Here is a 13412-nt window from a genome sequence, read left to right on the forward strand (position 1 = left end):
AGATACCTCAACATCGTATGTGATCCGAAAATATATTTTCTCATCAATCCTTTTTTTTTTTGTCATTTTTTAAAATTTTGTTCTTTTTTTTTAGTGTTTTTTATTATTATTATTATTATTGTTAGTGTTTTTTTAAGGGGGTGGGCTTCTGCATTGTAGCTTTTTGTTTTCACTTTTTTGAAGAATTCGACTTGGGGTAAGTGGAGACAATCGCTTTCTTTAAAAAAAAAAAAACGCATACTTTCTTTAATTTAAATAATTTAAAACAGTCACTGGTGAAAAATGTGTGACTTTAAAAAAAAAAAGCAGTTTTCGTAATAAGTTAAAATTTCGAAATAAATTAAAACAGCGAACAGTTTTCAAAAAAAAAAAAACGATTTCTAAGTAATTTTAAACAGTCACTAGTAAAAATGTATGTGATTCCTTTTTTTTAAAACTTTATTTTAAACAAACATTTTCGTAATCATTTCCAGTGAAATTTTCGTGATTGTCTCTCCGCGAATCAAACTTTTCAAACTCCTGCTTCGTTTTGTTGTTGTTGTATTTTATCCGGCATTGTTTTTGTTTTGTGTTGTTATTTTTGCTGTTTTTTGTTTCCGTTTTCCTTTTTAACTCTGCAAAATTATCCTTTTAATTTTAAACAGTTTTCCTAATAATTTGTTATCGAAATAACTTAAAACAACGAACAGTTTATTTACAAATCATCACGTCTATTTCCAGAAAAAAATCGTGATTGTTTCCACTTGCCCTGAGTCGAACTCTTCAAAATTAAAACGAAGGACCAAGTAAAAAATAGATACCCTGTAGCAGACGACGCCGCCTGGCGATGACAAGCGCACATTTCAACTAACACCGGTGATTCGACCTTGACATTGGCACAAGCACATGGCGTCGGTTGTTTGTAAACATGTCAAATATCAAACATGCTCGAATATTCGCCAGCAATTTTCTTTTTTTAAAATATATTTACAAAACTTTGGAAGATTTAAAAGAAACAATATATATTTACAAAACAGTTTTTTAAAGTAAGTAAAAAACGAACGTATTTAAATAAAAGATATTTAAATAAATGGGTTTGTTTCTGTTTCGGATTTTTGCGACCAAGATTTTTTAAATTTCGATTGTTTATACTTGTGATTTTATTATGCATAAAAATTGCCCCAGCCTAGTAGGATTTCTCCTTCACTGACCATATACATCGCACTTTAAATAAATATTGAATTGTATTAAAACCGTACACAGAAAAAAAAATGGCTAAAACAAAACAAAACAAAAAATAATAATAATAAGGTGTTAAAGAATGAACTTCTTTTTTTAAATAAGTTTTATTCAAACAGTCTTTATTTGAACTTAATGGACTGTTTTTGGGTTGTTTTTCTTTTATTTATTAACTGTTTTATTCTTTTTATCAAACAAAAATAGAACTTTTATAATGACATATATATTATGGACTGTTTTTCAAACATTGGAATTTTAAAATTAAAGTTTTATTAAAAAAAAAGAAAAAAAAGACGAGGTGTTTTGTTTTTTCTTTTCGAGATATTTTTTGCGCCATTTATCACTTTGAAATTTTATTCAACAATGAAATAAAAAAAAACAACTTTTCATTGAATATATTTTTCAAAAATTATTATAAAATATCCATAAAGTCTATGTTTTATGTTTATAAAAGTTTGTTGAAAGTTCAAATAAAGTTTATAATTTAAAAAAAAAACACCTCGTCTTTTTTTTTTTTTTTTTTTTAAATAAAACTAACTTTAATTTTTACATTTCGATGTTTGAAAAACAGATCATAATATATATGTCATTATGAAAGTTCTATTTTTGTTTGATAAAAAGAATAAATCAGCTATTAAAAAGTTCTGTAAATATATTAAAAACGCACTCAAAAAGGCACCCATTTATTTAAATATCTTATTTTTTTTTAAAATCTTGCTCGCGAATATTCGTCAAAATTTAATATTTAAAAATATTAGGTACTCCTTGGGCGTTGAGTTCCATGGCGACCAGCATAAAAAAACATGCGTCGCTCCCTTCCTGACGCAAGCGCACGTAACATTTTTTTTCTTTATTTACTGACGTTGTCGTAGTACCTAAACGATTATTTGTCACTTTATTTATTTTGAAAAAAAGTTTTAGTCTTTATGAATATTAAAAGAAAAAAAGTTACTAAACATTTATTAATGTCTCACTTTTACAGACATTTGTTTTTAAATTTCTTTTTAAATGACGACTTTTTATCAACTTTGTTTTTTAATAGCATTTGCGGATGGGTAAAAAACGAAAAAATAACTAAACCATTTATTGACAATTTCTCGGTTTCTTGACTTTGATAACATTTGTCAAAAATATTTGTAAAAGTGAGAAATTATCAGTAAATGGTTTTAGTTATTTTTCGTTTTTTACCCATCCGCAAATGCTATTAAAAAAAAAAAAAGAAAGTCGATAAAAGTCGTCATTTAAAAAGAAATTTAAAAACAAATGTCTGTAAACGTGAGACATTATTAATAAATGTTTAATATTTTTTCTTTCAATATTCATAAAGAGTAAAACTTTTTTTCAAAATAAATAAATAATGTGACAGATAATCGTTTAGTTACTACGACAACGTCAGTAAATAAAAAAAAAAGTGTTACGAGCGCTTGTGTCAGGAAGGGAGCGACGCGTGTTTTTTTTTATGCTGGCCGCCATGAAATTAAACACCCAAGTAGTACCAAATATTATTTTTAAAATATATTAATTGTCGCTGAAGTTAATGTTTTAAAGAATAATTAAATAAATATTGAATTGTCTTAAAAACGCGCACAGAACCCCCCCCCCAAAAAAAACACAGTACATAAAAAAAAATCAATCTTGGTCAGAAAATCCGAAACAGAAATACACCCATTTATTTAAATATCTTTTATTTAAATACGTTCGCTTTGTTACTTACTTAAAAAAATGTTTTGTAAATATATATTTTTTCTTTTAAATCTTCCAAAGTTTTGTAAATATATTAAAAAAAAAAAATTGTTGGCGAATATTCGAGCATGTTTGCTATTTGACGTGTTTACAAACAACCGACGCCATGTGCTTGTGCCAATGTCAAGGTCGAATCACCGGTGTTAGTTGAAATATGCGCCGGACACCGCCAGGCGGCGTCTGCTACAGGGTATCTATTCTTTACTTGATCCAAAACGAAAAAAGTTAAAATGCAGAAGTGCTTTTTACAGCGATTTTTTTTCTTTGTTTTGTTCGGCGATTTTTTTTTTTTTCGCTTCTACACTATTAGGACGAAATTTCTGAAATCGTAATACTGAATTTTATATGAAAACAATGGCATCTACATATTCCTCGCATTTTTACGATGATTATATCCAAAAATTACGAAAATCGGTAAGAAAATTATTTATTAAAGAAAATAAAAAGTAGAATTTGATGAAAACGATCGTAAGACGCAGGAACATTCTAAAGGGAGGTAATTTTCCGTTTTGATTTAAACAAGATACCGGCAATTTTTTGCCTGTTAATGAATTAAAGTTTTTTTTTAATAATTCAGTAAAATTCAGGTAATTTCGACTGCATAATTTGAAATCTACCATTGTAACTTATTAGAATTGACAAAAATCAGTTGAAGCCATTGTTTTTTTTTATCTGAAAACTCCATTTATCGACTACAAAATTTCATTCCAATTCTGTAGAAGCGCCTTTTGTTTGTTTGTTTGTTTGTTTGTGTGTGTGTGTGTGTGTGTGTGTGTGTGTGTGTGTGTGTGTGTGTGTGTGTGTGTGTGTGTGTTTCAAAACTCTGCAAAATTCATCCGTTTGTAAGTGCTTCGCTAAATTCCCAGAGACGTTTCGCAACTTCATCATCCAAAGCTTTCCGATTCCAACGTTTCCGCCTGCAACCCTCATAGTAGAACCCACTCTCATCTGCAATGTCCTCGGAAACCGCACAGTAGACGACGGTCTGCGAACCGTCGTCCGCATTCTGGAAGACAGGCAAGTAAGGTTGTAAATTCCTTATACAACTCGGCACAGAATGTCTTAACAGATTCGTCCTCACAATTCCAGGGTTGACGCAGTAAACAGACACCTCGTTATGATCCACCCGTCGACTCAACTCGCGAGTAAAAAATGCGTTGGCCAGTTTACTGTTGCAGTACGCCACGGTCCGATCGTAGGATGCTTCACAATTGAAATCTCCGAAATCGAGGTTTCCTTTGGTGTACAGGAAGCTGCTCACGTTGACAACGCGGCTCGGTGCCGAGCTTTTCAGAAGATTCAAGAGGCCGTTTGTCAGCGCAAAATGTCCAAGATGGTTGACGCCCATTTGCATCTCGAAACCGTCTTCCGTTTTTGCGTAAGGACACCGGAAGACGCCGGCGTTGTTGATCAAGATATCCAGTTTTGGTTCCTCTTGGAGTATCTGCCGACAAAAACGCCTCACAGACGAAAGCGATGATAGATCCAGTTGTCGGACAAGTACGGGCACGCCGGATTTTTCACTGATTTCCGACGCGCTTTCTTCGCCCTTTTTCAGGTCTCGGCATGCTATGATTACTCGGGCGCCTCTCAGCGATAGATTAAGGGCCGTCGCTTTCCCAATACCGCTGTTAGCACCAGTAATAATCGCAGTCTTTTCAGATAGTTTAGTTTGACTTGTACACCTTCTCCGTCTTCGTTGCAAAAAACAATAGGCAAGCCAAACAAGTAGGACCAAAATGATAAGAAAAGGAATTCCCAGTCCGATAGTTATTTCCCAGTGTTTTTCCATGGCTTATTTTCAAGCGCTTCGAATCAAACATGGACGCGGCGATCACCTAAGTGAGGAATAGACGTCTGATAGTGTGGTCATTAGAAACATTTGAGATTGCGATAAGAAAGAAAAAAAAAAACAGTTTTGAGGTGTATAGGTTGGGGAGGGGTAAAAGGACAAGACCCATGGAAGATGAGCATCTGGAAGGGGGTGTGCGCGGAACGAAAACGAGGCTAAGAGACGTTCGCGTGAATGACGCGGTGAGATATTTGCCATTTTACTTTTGCGGGTTGTTTCGTAATAAGAGTTGTCGATTATCTGTAAATCTAGGACACTTACACACAGGTCAAACGCACACATACTCTTCTTTGAAACTCGGGGAGTGAGTTGAATAGACACTTAAGTAATGTCTGATATGCTAAGAAAGTGAAAATGTAGGTTGATTTATTTGGTTGGTGCAAAACTAATGTCGTTTTTTTTACATGAACGTCAAAAAACAACATTATTATTGTACTAGCCTATATGTTGATGATTTCCGTCTGATGATGTCAGTAATTATTTAATAATTATTATAGTAAATAATTATATATATATATATATATATATATATATATATATATATATATATATATATATATATATATATATATATATATATATATATATATATATATATATCATGTAAATTAAGCTCGATACGACAATGAGAAGTAGAGTTTAATAAAGAAATTTCACTGTGTGTGTGTGTGTGTGTGTGTGTGTGTGTGTGTGTGTGTGTGTGTGTGTGTTGGGAAAAGTAATTGGAATCAGAATCAGGATTTGGGGGTGGGGGTATCGGAATCGGAAAACTTTGTGCCGGTTTTCTGATGCCAAAAGTGATTCTTTTGATTATCTTTTTTTATTTGATTTTTTTTTTTAACAAAATCTTCCACAGCTGGTATTACTGAAGAAATAATAAATATTTATTGATTTTAAACTACCAGTAAACCTAAAATCTAATAATCACCCTCACGATTGTGTTTTTCTTTTTTTTTTCTTTTTTTTTTTTTTTACATTTGCGAAAATATATAAAATATATGCACATTTATAGTAATTGGGAAAAAGTAACACTTTTATTTAGAGATTTATAAAGAATCAGAAATGGTATTGGAACGTGAATTTTGTACTGGTACCGAAATCGGTAATTGTATCAGAATCGGGAAAAATATTGGAATTTCCCCACCACTAATATATAAATAATTATATATATATATATATATATATATATATATATATATATATATATATATATATATATATATATATATATAAAATTTACAGTTTTATATTTAAATTTCATTCAGAAAAAAGTATAATTTTCAAAACAAAAATTTATTGTTTGAACAAAGAATACATTTAAAGTAATTTACTTAATCCATGAATTTTCGATGTAGGCTCATCTCCTCAGAAGAAAAGTCATTAGCAAAATATTAAATCTGGTTTGATATAATTTTGCTATTTAGTAAATATATAGAAATGCACAAAACGCCTTTATAGGGTTTTGTGCATTTCTTCCGATTCCAAGAGGCATTTCTTTCTCTCTTTTTTTTTTTTCAAGATGTTTCCATATCCAACAGGATGATCTTAATGTGTAGCTTGAATTAGAATTCGAGAATTTCAAAACCTATCCATTATGACTGCATGACTTTAATTGCTTAGTGTTTATTGTTCGTGAAATCTTGAGAAACTCAAGGTAGATGGATACTTTAACTCGTCTATAATCTAAAGGGTAGTTGTTGGTGTATATGTGTGTATGTTTTATGTCCAGCTAAAAATCCAAAAGTACTAGCAAAAGATACACAATGTTTGTATTTTCTTGATCGGCATTGCCCTAGATGTATAATATCTGAAATTAAAAAAAAATTGAATATTTGAGGTAAATTGGTCCGGTTTTGTTAGAGGATGTCTATAAATTTGAGTATTTTCTAATGCTGTTATCTACTAATTTGGAAAGAAATTGTCGACTCATTTTTTAATGCAGGAAATAAATCAGCGATTTTGAAAATCGGCATTGCTTGATGAGTTGCTTCACCCCTAATTGCAACTCTTTTCTCAACTGGAATTTCTTGATGAGTCTATAGTGAGGTAAGGCTTGCTTAATCCCTAACTGCACTGCCTATTTAGTTGCTTTTTTTTTTATGACGCCAGACAATGCCGGATAGCCCTGGTAGTAATAAAGAAAGAAAAGAAAGAAAATAATGAATAAATAAAAATAAGATATATGACTAAAATTTGGATGATTACAAAATGTTTAACAACAGTTATCTTGAAGGTACCTCAACCACAAACAAAAGATAAAAACGAAAAGATTTGAACTGTGCAACTCTTAAAAAAATGTTATCTTGAATTATCTAACCTCTTTATTTGTTCATTCATATATCTTTAACCCTAACACGCCCCCATCGACATTAAGATAAAAAAAACTATGCGAAAAAGGAACTTATCGTCACACACACACTCACACACACGCGCGCGCGCGTACACTCACATACACAGACATACACACACAGACACACACGCATACACACACATACATACACACACACACACACACACACACGCACACACACATGGACACATACACACACACGCATACACACACATACACACATGTTTTTTTGGTAAAATGTTTTTTTCAATTATATTTCACTCTGTGTATTTTTTTTTACATAGGCATCACCACTTATCAAGGCCAAGAGGCCACTCGAGGATAAGGGTTAAAGAGTGTACAGTAGAAATTGGACAATGTAGTAACCGTTAGTAATGGAGATTCGGTAAATTTGTCAACTTATATAGAATGGCTCATCAAAAAACTTGTTTACATTAGACTTGAAGGCAACCATATTGTAGTCAGCTGGAAAGTAGAAAAACGGAAGACAATTCCATAGGCGTGCAGTTCTAAGAAAGAAGCTTTGCTCATGGAATCTACACTTAGGTTTAGGCACAGATAAAGAGTGGGGGAAACTAGTGATAGTGTTTTCTGCTAGACAGGTGTTTCTTGTGAAAGTTTGGCGAGGGGGGGACCATAGAATGGAGCTCAGCCGAGCACCTGCCATGAAAATAACGATATAGCAGAGACAAGCTCGCAATATCTCTTCTGTGAGAAAAAGGTTGCAGGGAAGAGAAAAGGACATCCCCCACACGGCTATGAAGTCTATTTTGAACTCTATCAAGGCAGGATAAGTCCTTTCTAGCAGCTCCTGCCCAGATGTGGCAACAGTACTCCATCCTTGGACATACCTGGCTCTTATATAGATAGAGAATAGCATCAGCAGTGAGATATCTACTGGATCGATAGAAGGATCCCACCATTTTTCCAGCTGCCTTGGCAACGGATTTAATGTATGTGTCCCATTTAAGATTAAGAGTAAAGGTCAAGCCCAGAAGCTTGTCAAAACATGAGGCCTCCCCATGACAAGAGCCATTCATTTCAATTGATGCCAGATGGGGATCAGAGCATTGACGATGTAAAGATAAAAGCTTGGTTTTAGATGCATTAAAAGTAACAAGCCACCTCTTTCCCCATTGTACCACTTGCTCAAGATCAGAGGAGAGAAAATCAGAGAGAACGTGGTCATTTACGGTCTTAGATGTGCCACCATAAATAGTAGTCAGCATAGACGTTTACGAATGATGTAAGGATGTGATTTGAAATATCATTAATATAGATCAGGAAGAGAGTTGGGCCCAGGATGGACCCCTGAGGGACCCCAGCATTAATACTAAGAGCTTCTGATTTCTGCCCATCAACCACTACTCTTATGAACCTATCAGAGAGAAATGATTTAATAATTGAGAAGACGTTTCCAGCCATACCGTAGCTGGAGATCTTGTGAAGTAAGTATGCCATACTCTATCAAAGGCCTTTGATGCATCAAGAGCAATTGCCCTAGAAAGGTAGCCTCCATCGAGAGATTCGCTAATCCTATGAGATATAACTGTAAGCACATCTGCTCCAGATCTAGCAGAATGGAAACCATATTGCGTATCACTAAGAAGGTTATTTTTGCTAAGATGGTTGATTACTTCTCTATTTAACACAGATTCCAGCAACTTACTCATGACGCACAGGCGACTTATTGGCCTGTTCTGTGAGGGAGATGAGCGATCATCTGAATTCTTAAATACAGGGCATACTGATGAGATTTTCTAGGCTGATGGGAAGCAATTCTACTTAAGACAACGTTTAAACAGTTTTGTAAGGATTGGCGCAAGTTCAGGTTGAAGTCTTTTGAGTACTGTAATTGGAATACCCGTCCTTTTTGTTTAAAAGCTCAATGTTTGCTAAATATAACAACAGAGCAAATATAAACGAATAACGTTCTAGTTACATTCCAAGATCCAAATATTTATTTTTCATGCAAAACAGTGCCTCCAGCATGTTAAAATTTTGGTACATTTTTACAGATCCGTTTCGTTATGCAGAAACAAACGGTTATTATTATGTCAATACCGTCTCATTTCGTGCATATACTCTTCAGAAAAATTAAAAATTCTTTGTTTAGATAGAAAAAAAATCCATGACAATATGAAAAAAAACGTTCATAGAAGGCTAAACGTTGTGCGTTCCTTCGGGCAGTCAGCTGTTCATTTCATGTTTCTGAAGAGTATATGCATGAAAAGAGACGATAATAATTGTTTGTTTCTGCATATTGAAACGGATCTGTAAAAAATGTACTGAAATTTTAACATGTTGGAAGAGCTGTTTTTCATGAAAAATAAATATTTGGATCTTTGAATATAACTATACTGTTATTCGTTCACACACACACACACACACACACACACACACACACACACACACACACACACACACACACATATATATATTAGTGGCCTGACAAGACCACAGGGGAGACAACTAAGCAAAACATCCAAAGCAAAATTCATCCCAAAGCAGCAAAACTAAAGCTGGCTTGCTAGGACATTATATATATAAAAATATAAATTATAAAATAAAAATATAAATTTAGGCATATTTTATTGGTTTGAAAATATATGTTTTATTTTAACCAATTGTCATAAAATTTTAACCATAAAAGAGTATTACAATCTTCTAAAAGCCTGCAAATTTTCATGCAGTTTTGGCACAAACAACCAAAAATATGAGCATTTCAAGATTAAATTTGGCAACGAGTATAGATATATCCATATATAGATATACCACTTTTGGGGGCAATTTTATAAGTTCGAAATCTCGGCAACTACTGATCAAAATTTAACAAATGAAGGCTCGTTGGAAAGCTAATTACCTGAATTGTATAGTAGGTTATGTGACATTTTTGCCTTAAGGCCGCACATTAATGTTTCAAGAAGTGTCGCTTGTTGAACATTGTGTCACTTTCAGACATGATAGAAGGGTCCTATCGCTCTTGGGATTTATACACAATTGGCCAACTAGTAGATGGTCTGATACAAAAGAAGAAACTCGGTTTTCATCAAATGGAAATGGAATCATGTCGTCTTTTCTAGGGCGACAATTTTATTGCTTAACCCTGTATTTACAACGTTTCTCTTTCTTTCTCTTCCTCATCAGATAGCATAGTCCTTTGTTTCAGCTACAACCAGTTGGGGTGTTGCGATAATTCTCTCTAAGACCAACAGGTTGACTGGCCCTCTTCTGAAGGGATGGGGAGGAGACTTGTGTGTTTGTCGAGCGTACCTTTCCAAATTGCTGTGCGTCTTTTCCTTTTTCTTCTCTTCTCCCTCCTGCAGATGCATTTCATTCCATGACATCAAGCTCACATCACACCTTAAAATACTGTTGCGACATTAACTCAATATCTGTATGTGTCCTGGCCTTATCATTTATAGGCTACGTTACACATTGATATAAAATTTATGTTTTACTGGAGGAAGAAAATGAAATATATATATCTACCCGATAGCATACCATCCACCAGACGTGTTAATAGTATAAGAGAGGAGAATGAAAACCAAAAACCTACCTACCATACATACGAGGCATCTCCGAAAAGATTCAGAGAATATGTGCCCCCTACAACATCAGGACGGTATTCAAGAGCGAGTCAACACTCAGACGACACCTGGTACAAGTGAAGCCCCGCATGGAGGAGAACATGACCAAGAACTGCATGTACTCCATCCCATGCAGTTGCAGAAACGTTTACAAGGGTGAAACATGCCGCCCCCTTAAAGTAAGGGTGGAAGAACACCGAAAAGCAGTAACTAAAGGGGAGACGGAAAAATCGGGTATAGCCAACCATGTCTGGATGGAGAGGGGGAACCATCGCCCCCCTATGGGATGAAGTAAAAATAATAAACAGAGAGACCCACTGGAAAGTGAGAAAACTTAAAGAAACAGCTCACATGCTCGGACATAACAATCTACTGAGCAAACGAAGTATAGAGCTGAATGCAATTTGGACACCTCTGATAGAGAGAGAAAACCTTGAATAACAACATAGGTTTAACAATAACAAAAACCAACTAAGAATTGTCATAGTGACATATGGCCGAGTGGTCCTAGACGGTGTATCAAAGTTTACAGTTACCCAAAGATGCTGAGTTCAATCCTGAATGAATGCAGTGAAAAGTAACATTCAAAACAGAGAATCAGCAACTATGTCCCAGAGCCTAGCTGGAGTCCGACCACGGTACCCCCGTAATAATAATAAAGGATTAGGTTTGAGACTTCTAACAAACGGTTCCCCAGTTTGATACAAAACACCTGATGAAGGCCGGAGGGCAAAACGGCCGAAACGTTGTGACTATAACAACCAAGATGAGGAAGTCAGTCCGACAATCTCAATCAATGAAAACGCCTCATCTCAAAAATACAGACAATTACTATATATATATATATAGCCGATTTACCCGAGCTTTGCTACGGATATATTTGTATTACACAATACTAATTGGCATTCTTTTAATATTTATGTAATTACAGGTTCGAAACCAAAACTTCTGGGTAAACGACATTTCTTGTTTTTCTTTTATTAGCTAATATGTTGATTGATTTTGAAGTTCCTGTTCTTGAAACTGCCACATAAAACATGCCATGACTGAAACATGGGTTTGTCAGATCAATTCCGATAACTTTGAATGTTTGCCCTTGACTCTTATTAATGCTCATAGCAAAGCAGGGCCTCACTGGAAACTGCAGCCTCCGAAAAGCAAAGGGCAACTCGCTATCACTTGGCATCAGTGGAATTCTCGGAATGAGTACAGTTTGACCTTTATAAGCCCCAAATGTAATCATTGCTTCAATCAAATTGTTATGCAATCTAGTTACAACACATCTTGTTCCATTAGTTGTTTTTGGTGGCTCTAATGATCTTAAAATCATGATAGGACAACCAACTTTAACTTTTAGAAGATGGGAAGGCATTCCAGAAAGCTCAATTGAATTCAAGAACTCTGTAGGATATTTCACAGCATCATCTTCATCTACAGTAGTGTCAATAGATTTGTAAAGTTTTTCCTGTCCTGGAAAATCAGTCATTAGCCAATTATTTAATTTGTTTACATTGAAATTTAGTGGAGAAACAATTGCTCGCTCATCAAGCCAATCCGGATGTTTTCCATTCAAATTTAAATCATGGTACACTCTTTCTTTCAACTCCTCTAGGTTCTCAACACATGTACCTAAATAGGGGTAAATTAGCAGTGATGACGTCAAAAATGTGAAAAAGTTACCACTGGTAAAAATGTAAACGAAAGTTCTACATTACGTAGAAAAAAAAACTGTACAGGTCCGTTTTCAGTTTGTGTTGCCCCCAAAAATGTAAATTAGGATTTTTGCGGATAAACTATGCTTGGTTGTGTATATAAAAAGTACCCCATTTTTAATAAAGGAAGGACTTTCACATAAAAATTTAATAAACAAAAGATACGGCAAAAATTGAATTACACTTGTAAATCATATCTAAAAAATAGCACGGTTCGTAAACTGCAGAAGTACTAAACAGATAAAAACACCCGCAGTTTTGTACTTCTGCAATTATTTTTCTTTGAGTGACGCTGAGACATAAAGCAACACCCCCCTCCCCCCGAAAAAACCCCATAATTACATCGAAACTCCCCCACACAAATACATATTATCAACTAAATCAATTACCCAGACAGGAAAACATAAGATCTTTCTCAAAAGAAAATCGAAGAAAAAAAAGTGAAAAAAAAAAAAACGCGTAGGAATATATCTGATATAAAAAACATTACTTTACCTTGTTTCTTTTTCAAAGTATTATGGAAACGATAATAAAATTCAGACAATTAAGTGAATAGTTGAAAAATGATTTTAAAATCGTCCGTAGGAAATAAATTTTAACCTTTTGGTAAACGTGCTCACACCTTACAATGAATCGACATTTATAGCCGAGACTTTAATAGAGGGCTAACGATTTAAAATATTTTGTCGAAAAATAAAATCATCCTTAGCCTAATTATTTATTTTTTTATCAATATTTGTAACTTTTACATTTATAGAAAATAAATAATTAAAACAAATCATTTTATCACCATATCTCTCGATTTGGTTAAAAACTATATCCGTTCATAACCGGAAGTGAAATATCAGTGAAAATTACTTAAAATGTGCCAGTTTAGCAAATAGTACAAAATAACTTGAATTAAAATAATTTAAATAAATTAACTTTAAATAATACTCTTAAATAGA

General features: G+C 33.8%; 1 pseudogene; it reads right to left on the bottom strand.

Moving 5' to 3' along the window:
* Window positions 1-3022: 3022 nt before the first annotated feature.
* Window positions 3023-5001, bottom strand: LOC145256109 (retinol dehydrogenase 14 pseudogene; annotated as a pseudogene).
* Window positions 5002-13412: the final 8411 nt, after the last annotated feature.

The sequence above is a fragment of the Euprymna scolopes genome, chromosome 32 (genome assembly GCF_053919585.1).
Source record: "Euprymna scolopes isolate OS-2025 chromosome 32, ASM5391958v1, whole genome shotgun sequence".
NCBI classification, from domain to species: domain Eukaryota; kingdom Metazoa; phylum Mollusca; class Cephalopoda; order Sepiida; family Sepiolidae; genus Euprymna; species Euprymna scolopes.